Below are 10,268 nucleotides of genomic sequence, written 5' to 3' on the forward strand. Positions count from 1 at the left end.
GTCTACTGTGCAGCCTCAAACTCTGACAACACATGAAATGACACATTTTGGTTTCTCACCATGAAAAGCAGAAAGTATATTGGGCATCTTCTAAAGGGAGACAAATGTGAACCTCCAAACAAAAATGGCTTAAAACTTCTACCTTATATTGACACTTATGTTCAGCAAGAGAAAATAGTGTGGAGAGATAAGAAGAAGTTTTTTGTAAAGGCCCCTCTGTTCACGAAAAGGTTGAGTTGCCCTGATCCCTTTCACTGACACTTAACAAATGAACAAAACACAATTGAATCAGTACTAGGTGAAGGTGATGGTAATTAGTATATGACTGATTATAAGATTTAATCAAGAATCTAGGCTCTATGCCTTTGTAAATTCCTTCCATTTATGAGTGTTCTTTTTAATTCTGCACTCTTAATATTTTAAGTAATGTTAGTTTAGGTTTAGTGAAAACTGATTTTGGATATAAGTAAACCACTTGTCACTATGTAACCACATGTGCTGCCAACCATGGAGTTCCTGGCTTCAGCCTCGTGAATGCAGGTTTGAATGAGTAAGGGTTTGCTGAAAATGTTTTCTTTGAAGTACAATAATAATGTTATTTTAGGATTCTTCTCGTATTCTCTTAACCATGAAGTAAAAAGGAAACAAATGGATATCATGCAAAAGCATGTCATGAGTTCTGTATAAATAAAGAAGGCAGCTTTATTGAGTTGTCCATTATGAGCATCTTGCCATAGTGGTCCACGTCTCCCTCTGTCTTCTTGCCAATCCACGCATCCTTTTCAAGCGATCAAGTCAGCAGGAGCTGGTCTCTGGCAACCCCTATTTCTGTTTCCTCAGTCCGTAATCTCATTTCTTCTCTTTTCGTTTTCTTATCTTTTATTGGAAACTTTCCAGCACTTCTCTTCCAATTCTTCATATAGTTTAGCAAACATTATTGTGAACCACAGTTACCCATGGAACCTCAGAACTTGTCACTCCTCTTTGTGTTGTAAATCACTACCCAACCCCACTGGACCTTGCTCTCCCCCACCATTCTAAACGCTTATAATGCCTCCTCTAACTTCAGACCTACTTCTTAAAGTTTTACACGTCAGAGAGAACATGTTCTTGTCTTTCTTTGGCTTATTTCACTTAAAATAATGGTTGTCCATTTCACCCATATTGTGGCAAATGTCAATATTTTAGCATTCTCATGCCCAGACAGTATTCCATCGTATAGCTTTACCACACAGCCCTTGGAAAGTTCCTGAGACAGCATGTCCCTAAGATAACCACTTATCTTAGGGATGCTCAGTCACTTTTACATTAGAGCTAGATTATGTCTGTTCCAGAGAAAGACAGGCAGTGCTCAATGCCTGCCTCACAGCACGTGCATGTAAACCTTGAGGCCTGCATCCTGCTCCCACTCCTACTTCCCAGGTTGGGCTGGGCAGTGAGGAAAGAGCATAGAGGTAGGGGGTTGAGGTGGGGAAAGAGGCGATGCCTAGTGTTGTTGTAGAATGGCACAGCCCTCAGGGAACCTTCAGGACCCCACACCAGCTGTTGGTTACGTTCACATTGGTAGGGACAGAATGAATTCAAATAAAAGTTCACAAAGGGTGCCACATGGGCCAGGCATTTGGAGCAGTGACTGGAACATCTGCAACTCACATTTGAGTACCTCGCATCAAGTTCCAGCTCCCCTCCCATTTACTGCTTTCTCCTTATGTGCACCCTGATAGACAGCAGGTGATGGCTCAAGACGTTGATCTCTGTTGTCCATCTGGGGGATTCTGTTGAAGTGTACAGCCTCCTGCCTTCAGCTGGGCCCAACTCTGGAGGTTGTGGGCATCTGAGAAGTTAGCCAGCAGATGGGAGGTGTGTGTGTGCTTTTCTGCACATGTGTGCATGCACTCGTTATCAAATAAACAATAAGTGGAATCATAGAGTGACTAGTCCTAACATTCATACACTCAGGATGTGCTAGTAGCTTCTGTCAAATTTTGACTCTGGCATCAAGAGCTTAACTTCCATGCTTGCTCATCTCCAATAAGAAATGTAACTTTGTAAATGTATGTGGTTTGCACTCACTTGTAGCCAGCAGGACACAGCTTAGTAAAATGAATGTCGATTACATTTAAAAGAGACAGAATTCAAGGTTGATAGTTTAACTGCTCAATAACCCCAATACACTGCTTTAGCACCTCCAGAGAATGTACATAAACAAAAGGAGTAATACCACATAAACATTATCCACGCACTGCTTCACAAATCACACATCTGCTCTAGGTCCAGAAAGAAAGATATTGATTAAATTTTCATGAAATCATTCAAATGAGGAAGTAGAGTGAGAGCATGTGTGTATTTTGTGATCATATGTTCAGATATCATTCATCTTTATTCACAAGTGGCATTACACAAGTAACTGGAACTAGATTTTTTCCTCAAAATGTTAGGGGAGAAATAAGATTTTACTATAACAGTGATTATACCATTTTCTTTTTTTCTTGTTCTGAATTTTTTATTTTATATGATTATTTTCCCCCAGCCAGATATGTTGAAAATCTTAAAAATTAAGAAAAACTAGAAATAGGTATTAGAATAGATACCTAAGTACCATTTATGAGGATTCATTTATTCACATCCTGTCACAATCGTTCATTTCATGTACATATGAATATGTATTTCCATTGTAGACATTGTGCTATCCTGACATCTAACCTTGTATCAGTTAAAGTCAATATGCAGCTCTGTAACCATTATTACACCTAAGAAATTTAACATTTTTTGATAATGTTATGTCCAAATGTCTCCATTAATTTCCCTTGTACTTGCGATTTTCTGTTTTCCTTGGTTCTATATTACTTTTAAAATATCAATAATTGACATTTCATTTAGTTATTGAACTTTGTTAGACCCTTTTTATCCAAGCTAGCTCTCTTGCTTGTGTTTCATGAGTCTATGTTTTAGAAAATTCAAGCCCTTATCTTTCGGAAAGCCATGGAGGCTGAGCCTGTCCAGTTATTTCCACATGAATTTTTAAAACAGTTCTGACAAAATTCCTGCAAATTAATATTATGTTTTATCAGAGGCACATAACTGGTTCATTCCCATTATTGATTCAGCTATTTGATCTCTTAATGAACATGACACTTTCAAGACCAACTCATGTTTTGAATTTTTTTTTTTTTGCCTTGAGCTCATTAACTAATGTATAGAGTGTTTCTTGAGTAAAAGGTAAAAATTCTGCATCCTAAGAACCGTGCATCTAGTGGCTTTGTCGTCCATTGATGATTCTTGCCTAAGGGTACTTTTTGGTTTATATTATTCTTGCATATCTCTTGATTGACAAATGAGGGTTCTATACCATTTCAAGCATCACAAAGGAAGATCCACAGACCTTTCCAAATCAATATACATAACATAGGTACAGGAAGAGACAAATCCAAACAAATGATTTCAAGCATTGAAAGCTACAGCTAGTCACGAGGAAAAATATATAAATAGTTTGGAAAGCAAATGCTGCTATTTTTCCATGAGAAGCATTGTAGAAAATAGTATGTGTGAATATGAGTGTACAGTTTTATTAAAATGAAAGCAGGGAAGGTAAAATGCTGGAAAGATGATGACTCTAAGTGTTCATTATATTCTAGCATCCACAAAATATAAAATAAATTAAAACTGAAAAAGAACTCTTTTCTATCTGCAAACAGATTGGAACTAGCATTTTCAGTGGCGATATCATACAAGAACTAGAAAAGCATTTCATTTCTCAAATGTCTCAGAGGTGATGAGTGATCTGGAAAACTTCCCTTTGAAGGAAATGAAGGGTAAGCAAAACACTGTAGATCAAGGCAGTTACTAAACCTGTAATGGAAAGAGCATCTGGCACTGGTAGGCATCTCCACTTGCTTCCCCTTTGTTGAATATTATGGCTATTTCCACTTCTCAAGTCCCAGAGACATACTCAGTGCAATGCTTTCTATTTCAGAAAACTACAACCACTAAAAGACATCAACTCAAGCTGTGTAAGCATGAATGTTTACTTGACAGTCAGTTACTGAGACAACTGCTTCTGCCAATGGCTAAGCCATGCTTTCAGTTAGGAAAATAAAAGACTGCAGGATCAGGAGTGTAGTGTACAGGTTGAGACACCTGTGTCCAATGTCTGAATGCTGGGTTTGACTCTTGGCTCTTGCTTCAAATTGCAGCTCCCTGCAAAGTTAAATCTTGCTATGTAGTGGGGATGGCTCATGTAAGTGGATCCATCCCACCTGCACACAAAACGTACATTGAGTTCCTGGGTCTTGGCTTCAGCACAGCACAGTCACATTCATTGTGGACATTGGAGGTGTAAACCAGCACAGGGCAATGTTCTCTCTCTCTCTGCCCCTAAACCCTCAAATAAATAGATGATTATATTTCAAACAAAGCAGATTTATTGTATAAAACTGATTATAGATTTGTTGGAAGCCGAAACGATTATAAAGGGCATTTAGAGGCGACTCATGCCAAGAGAGCTTGACTCAGCCTTGGCTGCTCCCTCTGAGGAAACCAGGCAAGGCTGGTGCCTGGAGGAACGAGCTGCTGCAGGATGGAACCCCATCCATGATACAGGATGGCATTATTGAAAACTGAAAAGAAATACCTCCTCCCTCTTCCTGCCTTCACAGCTCTCTAGTACCCTTCACTGGCAGAAATGTTAGGGAAACTGAGTGTCAAGGAGGTGTGAGATACTGTTTTTACAGGGTCACAGTTCAGTGGCATAGGACAAACTATTAAAGACTAGATGCTGTGAGGTAGTAGGCAAACAACAACAACAACAACACCACAATACACATGTTTTTGTGTTTATGTGATACCCAGACATAATCCTTTCGACTTCCACCAGATTGCTACATTCAACTACAAGGAAGCTCTAATTTCAGAATGCTAAGCTCTGCCATTTGACCCTCCCTGGCACTTGGGGAACTATTTCAACAGGCATCTCTTCTCCAGTGTGATGAGCAGATCCAGTCTTCCTAGCTCTATTTCCATTCCACCAGCACACAGCATTAACAGTTGTAAAAGAGAACCAGGCAATGCAACTTCCCTCCAGCTGCTCTCCTGTTTCCTTCCCTTCCTCTCAGAATGGCTTGCATGCTCTCTGATCCTTTCTGGCTGCCCAGTCTCCTGGATGCAGCCCACCTCTCTCACACATCCACACAGGTCCTCCAGGAGCCAGGCACCTACCTCCATTAACCACTCTCCTCCTGTCACTTGCTGTTGAGTTCTCACTGTTCCCTGACACACTTTAAATGATAAAATGGTATTAGGTAATTATATCAGTTTCAGATTCTTACTCATCTCTTTGGCCTTTTGCTGCCAATTTTCTTGAATCCTGCTCTTTCCAAAACTTCTCTTTCAAGAAATCAGTACACATGAAGAACTAGAAAGTATCATCTTTCTCTGGAGACAAATCCATGTGTTAAGTCATTTTGTGTTGGCCAGATGTTCCCCAACACCCAAAAGGAAATGCTAATCCGGGCATTTCAAAATTACCCAAAATTTAACATGTTGAAATCAATCTCCCCAACCCTGCTTTTTAAATCAACAAGATCACTTATGTTCCTGAGTACTCTTTCAAGTTGGGACGTTTGCAGTTGTTTTGCTATCATCACCAGTACTCTGGTTCCCCTGAAGAATTTATCTCTTCATCAGCACTCCTTTGCCATTCCACTGAGTCCTAGGAATACAACAGGAGTGTAGACATGTTCTAATCTTTTCTAACCCAGAGTTCTAACCCTAATTTTGCTGCAGCCAGTTGGGAGCACAGTTTTGGGCCTTTCTTTCTGGCCCCATACAAAGTCATAATAGACTATAATATTGTCATAACAGGGGGGAGAATAGTGGGACAGTTGTAATGAAAGAATGCAAGAGGAAATCCCAGAGCCTATGGAACTGTACCATGAAATAAAAATAAAGGTTAAACATGGAAAAATAAAGAAGTCATAATAATCATACCTCAGTCTCATTGACTGATGTGAAATAAAACAAGTTAATAAATATAAAGCATTTAGAACAATGCTTCACACATACTGGGTACCTCTAAAATGTCAGCCACTGCTATTATTACTTGCAGCTCTGATAAAAACCTCTTACACTCTTACCTCAGGCAACTTTCTTCTTTTCTTTTAGCATCTCTAAAGCATGACTTGCAATAAGATTTTCCTAATAAGAGTTAACTTTTCCAACGTAAGTAAGATACTTAGTTGTTACTACTCAATAAACTGTGGGCAATACTAGCGATAGGATATGATGAAATAAGATGTAATATATGAAACATGACCAAAAAACCTTCACCCTTAAAAAGCTATCTTTGAGGAACTAAACTATTGTAATACTGCAGGGGAAATCAGGGGAGGGATGAGATTTGTGAAGGCGAGAGAATCTCAGAACTTATGGATCTGTATCATAAAATTAATTGGTTAATTTAAGAAAAGAAATTTGAAACAAGCCAAGAGAAAAAAAAAGGTATCTTTGTTTCTGGGGGTGTTGAGCAGTGGGTAAAACACTGTACATGAGGCTAGCATCAGTATGGGTGCTGCTTTGAAACTCAGCAGCTGACTTCCAATCCAGTTTCCTACTAATGTGCTTTTCAAAAGCAGCAGAAGATGGCCAAGTTTCTGGGACCCCTGTAAACCATGGGGGGAATCTGGATAAAGTTCCTGGCTCCTGGCTTCAGTCACTTAAGAGAGAAAACAGCAAATGGAAGAGCACTCTATTTCTATAGCTCCTGCTCTCTTCAAATACTTTAAAATAAATAAATAAATAAATTCTGAAAAAAGTTATTTTGAATTTATAAGCCGCATTCTCTTATTGTGTGCATTTCATGTTTTGATGTTTTTATTTTATTAAGATTATTGGATTGGTGCCATTTTGCGCAACATTTAAATCACTATATAATTTTTGCTTCAGTATTTTCTTAAAAATGATCATTTGCCTGGTACTTCATCAGTACTTCACTAAAATGTTTTTGAGTTTGGCATTCAGTACCAAGAGTATCTCATTAGCTTTGCCTGCTGCTCCTCTCAGAGAATTCATGAGGAGATCCAGGAACAAACATTTCCAAGAACCAAAACAAGCTCTTTATGCCAGGGTCCAGATTTCAGTAGGCCATCCAGGTTTTAAATTATGGGAAAGGAAGTAATCTTAATTCTCTCACCTTCCTTGGCTTTCACATTTAAATGAAAGAATAAGAAAGGACCAGATGCATGGTGTTAGATTTGGGTAGATGAAACACATTGCCTTAGCAACTTAAATCTTTGCTCCTTATCCTGCTTAAATTTCATATTTTAAAGTTTTCTTTGCACTCACAAGAGACAACATGTTTTTTCATTCCAAATACCTTTTAAGTAAATATTAACCATATTATACTGCCAAGTCCTTTGACCTGCAAGTGAAGGACTTTGGACAGGATGATTCCTGGCACCTTGTCAGTTACTGTGCTTTTTATTGGGTCTTGCAAAATGTGGGGGTGGCCTTTGTGGGTGGATGGCTCACTCCAAGGCTCTTCTGCCCAGGTCCCCTTCGGCACAGTCGAGGACAGAGTGTGTGCTTCTGAGCCACACAGATGTGCCTTGGGATTCTGTCACTGCTACATAGCATTTTCACAGCACTTTTCAAGATGGTATGCCTTTGTACACTCACACATCCTCAACCCTCTGATTTGAGTGGCTTAGTTCATGACCAGACATCTGACTTAGGCTTAATACTTGACCCAATAGCTTCTGAATAACAGAAATATTTTCAGAAGAACAGAAAGAGTCTGTCCAGTTAAGACATATTAGAATTGTGTCCAGGGTCCAATGAGGGTATGTGTAGGTCGGTAGAGGAGGGATAGTGGGGTTTAGGGAAGGAAAGAGGGTTGGACAGAGAGCAAGAGAGAGAAAGAAATGTGATATCCAGTCAGATTTTGATGGCCAGTAGTCAAAATACATCACTCACTTGTCTTCTTGTCTTTTATGCTAATGTGATTTTCTTATTCTTCCTGTAACTTTCTAAAATTTTGCCATGAAATTTTTTGAAATCCTCGTCCAATTTCGTTCATGATTCAGAATGATATTTTGTACTGAGTATGTAACATTTATTCAGTTATATGTTGTTAATACTTAAATGTATTGGATTAAGGAAAAGAATATGCAGAAAGCATATGATTCTAATATTGAATAAATGAAAGCAACCATTGTTACATCAATATAGAGTAAAATAATCTTGATTAAAGAAATATTCCAGGGAGGGAAAAAGCATCATATACTAACAAAATGTCCAAACTACCAAGGAGATATAATAATAATCAATGTCATGCATTTAACAATACAGTTTAAGCATATTTAAAACAAAAACTGAAAGACTACAAAAAGAAAATCCACAATTATACTCAAGTTCTCCAATATCACTCTTTCAACTATTAAGAGCATGATTATACAGGTATTTAACAATATTATCAAGCAACAGAATCTAGCCAACATTTATAGAAGATTTCATGCAAGAGGGAAAAATTCATATTTTTTTCAAGTTTCTGGAAATACATACTTCAGACCATAAAAGAAATAATTTTTACTATTATTTTTATAAGATTTATTTTTTTGATTTTGAGTTGTTTGAATGTTCTCCATACTGATTTCCATAGAGGCTGTACCAGCCTGCAGCCCCACCAGCAGTGGAGTAGGGTTCCCTTTTCCCTGCAACCTCGCCAACAAGTGTTGTTGGTGTTTTATTCATGTGGGCCAGTCTTACTGCCGTATGATCCAGCAATAGCACTCCTAGGAATATATCTGGAACAATTGTTTTATGAGAAACCAACATGCACTCCTATGTTCATAGCGGCACGATCAGTAATTGCAAAAACATGGAAGCACCCAAAATGCCCATCAGCAGAGGATTGGATAAGAAAGCTATGGTTCATCTACTCCATGGAATACTACTCAGCTATTAAAAAAAACAAAATGCAGTTCTCTGTGGCCAAATGGGCCAAACTGGAAACCATAATGCTAAGAGAAATGAGCCAATCCCAAAAGGTTAAATACCACATGTTTGCCTTAATTTAAGATGATAATGATGTTATGTATAACATGTTATGTTATGTATGTTATATGTTGTGTATAAACTAAAATTGAAATGTCAATGAGGTGGTCACAGAAGGTGGTTAAGAACTCGCATTTACTTTTAACATATTGGTTACTCATTACTATGTCAATTAATTCCATAATGATGTAAATTTTTGCTGATGGTATGTTGGAGCTTTTAATTGATCAGGAAGATACTCTGCTGGCTCTGTCTTCAGACCAGAGAGGGTATACCTAAGAAGCCATTGAACCTGACTGGACAATAAGATGCTGGACTCTATGTTTGGTATATGCTTGCAATGGGGGAATCTCAACTGAACTTGAACTGTGGTTATGTAACAAGGTGGAGGAATCCACCATGGTGGGAGGGTTTGGGGAGGGTGGGGAGAACCCAAGTACCTATGAAACTGTGTCACATAATACAATGTAATTAACGAATTAAAAAAAATTTTAAAAAAGATTTATTTTTTTTATTGTAAAGTCATATATACAGAGAGTAGGAGAGACAAAGATGAAGAAATTCCCTCAGTTGACTCACTCCCCAAGTTTCTGCACTGGTCAGAGCTGAGCTGATTCAAAGCCAGGAGCCTCTTCCAGATTTCCCACCTGGATATAGTGTCCCAAGATGCCTACTGCCTTCCTGCTACAAGCAGGGAGCTGGACAGAAAGTGCAGCTGACAGGATGAGAACCAGCACCCATAAGGGATCTGGCATGTGCAATGTGAGGACCTTAGTGGCTAGGCTACCGTGCTGGGCCCACAAACAACTAAAAAAAAAGTTACCATAAGACAGGCTTGTGGAAGAGTGGTACTTGGAGACCACTTGATATAGGGAAGCAGCAGTAACAGTTCAGTAGCGCTGCAGTGACCAGATAACACAGTATTAGTTAGCAAGCAATGGTCTGAACTCCAGTGGCATCCAGAGCTTCACTGTCTGCCAGCTGGAAACAGGAGTTCACTGGTAGCTTGAGAAATGAACACAGGCAAAAAAAACCTTTCCATCCTTCTTACTTGTTTGACCTAACCATGAGCATAGAAAAAGCAGTAGACACGAAGGGGTAATGCAGGAGCAGGGTGGATCTCACAGCCCAGACTCCACCAGTGCTGCACTGGGTGCCATTTGGTTTAGTGGTGCAAAGAAGGTGGATTTGGAGGCATGGGTGGTCACAGGCTAATTTCT

This window comes from Ochotona princeps, chromosome 7 (assembly GCF_030435755.1).
Source record: "Ochotona princeps isolate mOchPri1 chromosome 7, mOchPri1.hap1, whole genome shotgun sequence".
NCBI classification, from domain to species: domain Eukaryota; kingdom Metazoa; phylum Chordata; class Mammalia; order Lagomorpha; family Ochotonidae; genus Ochotona; species Ochotona princeps.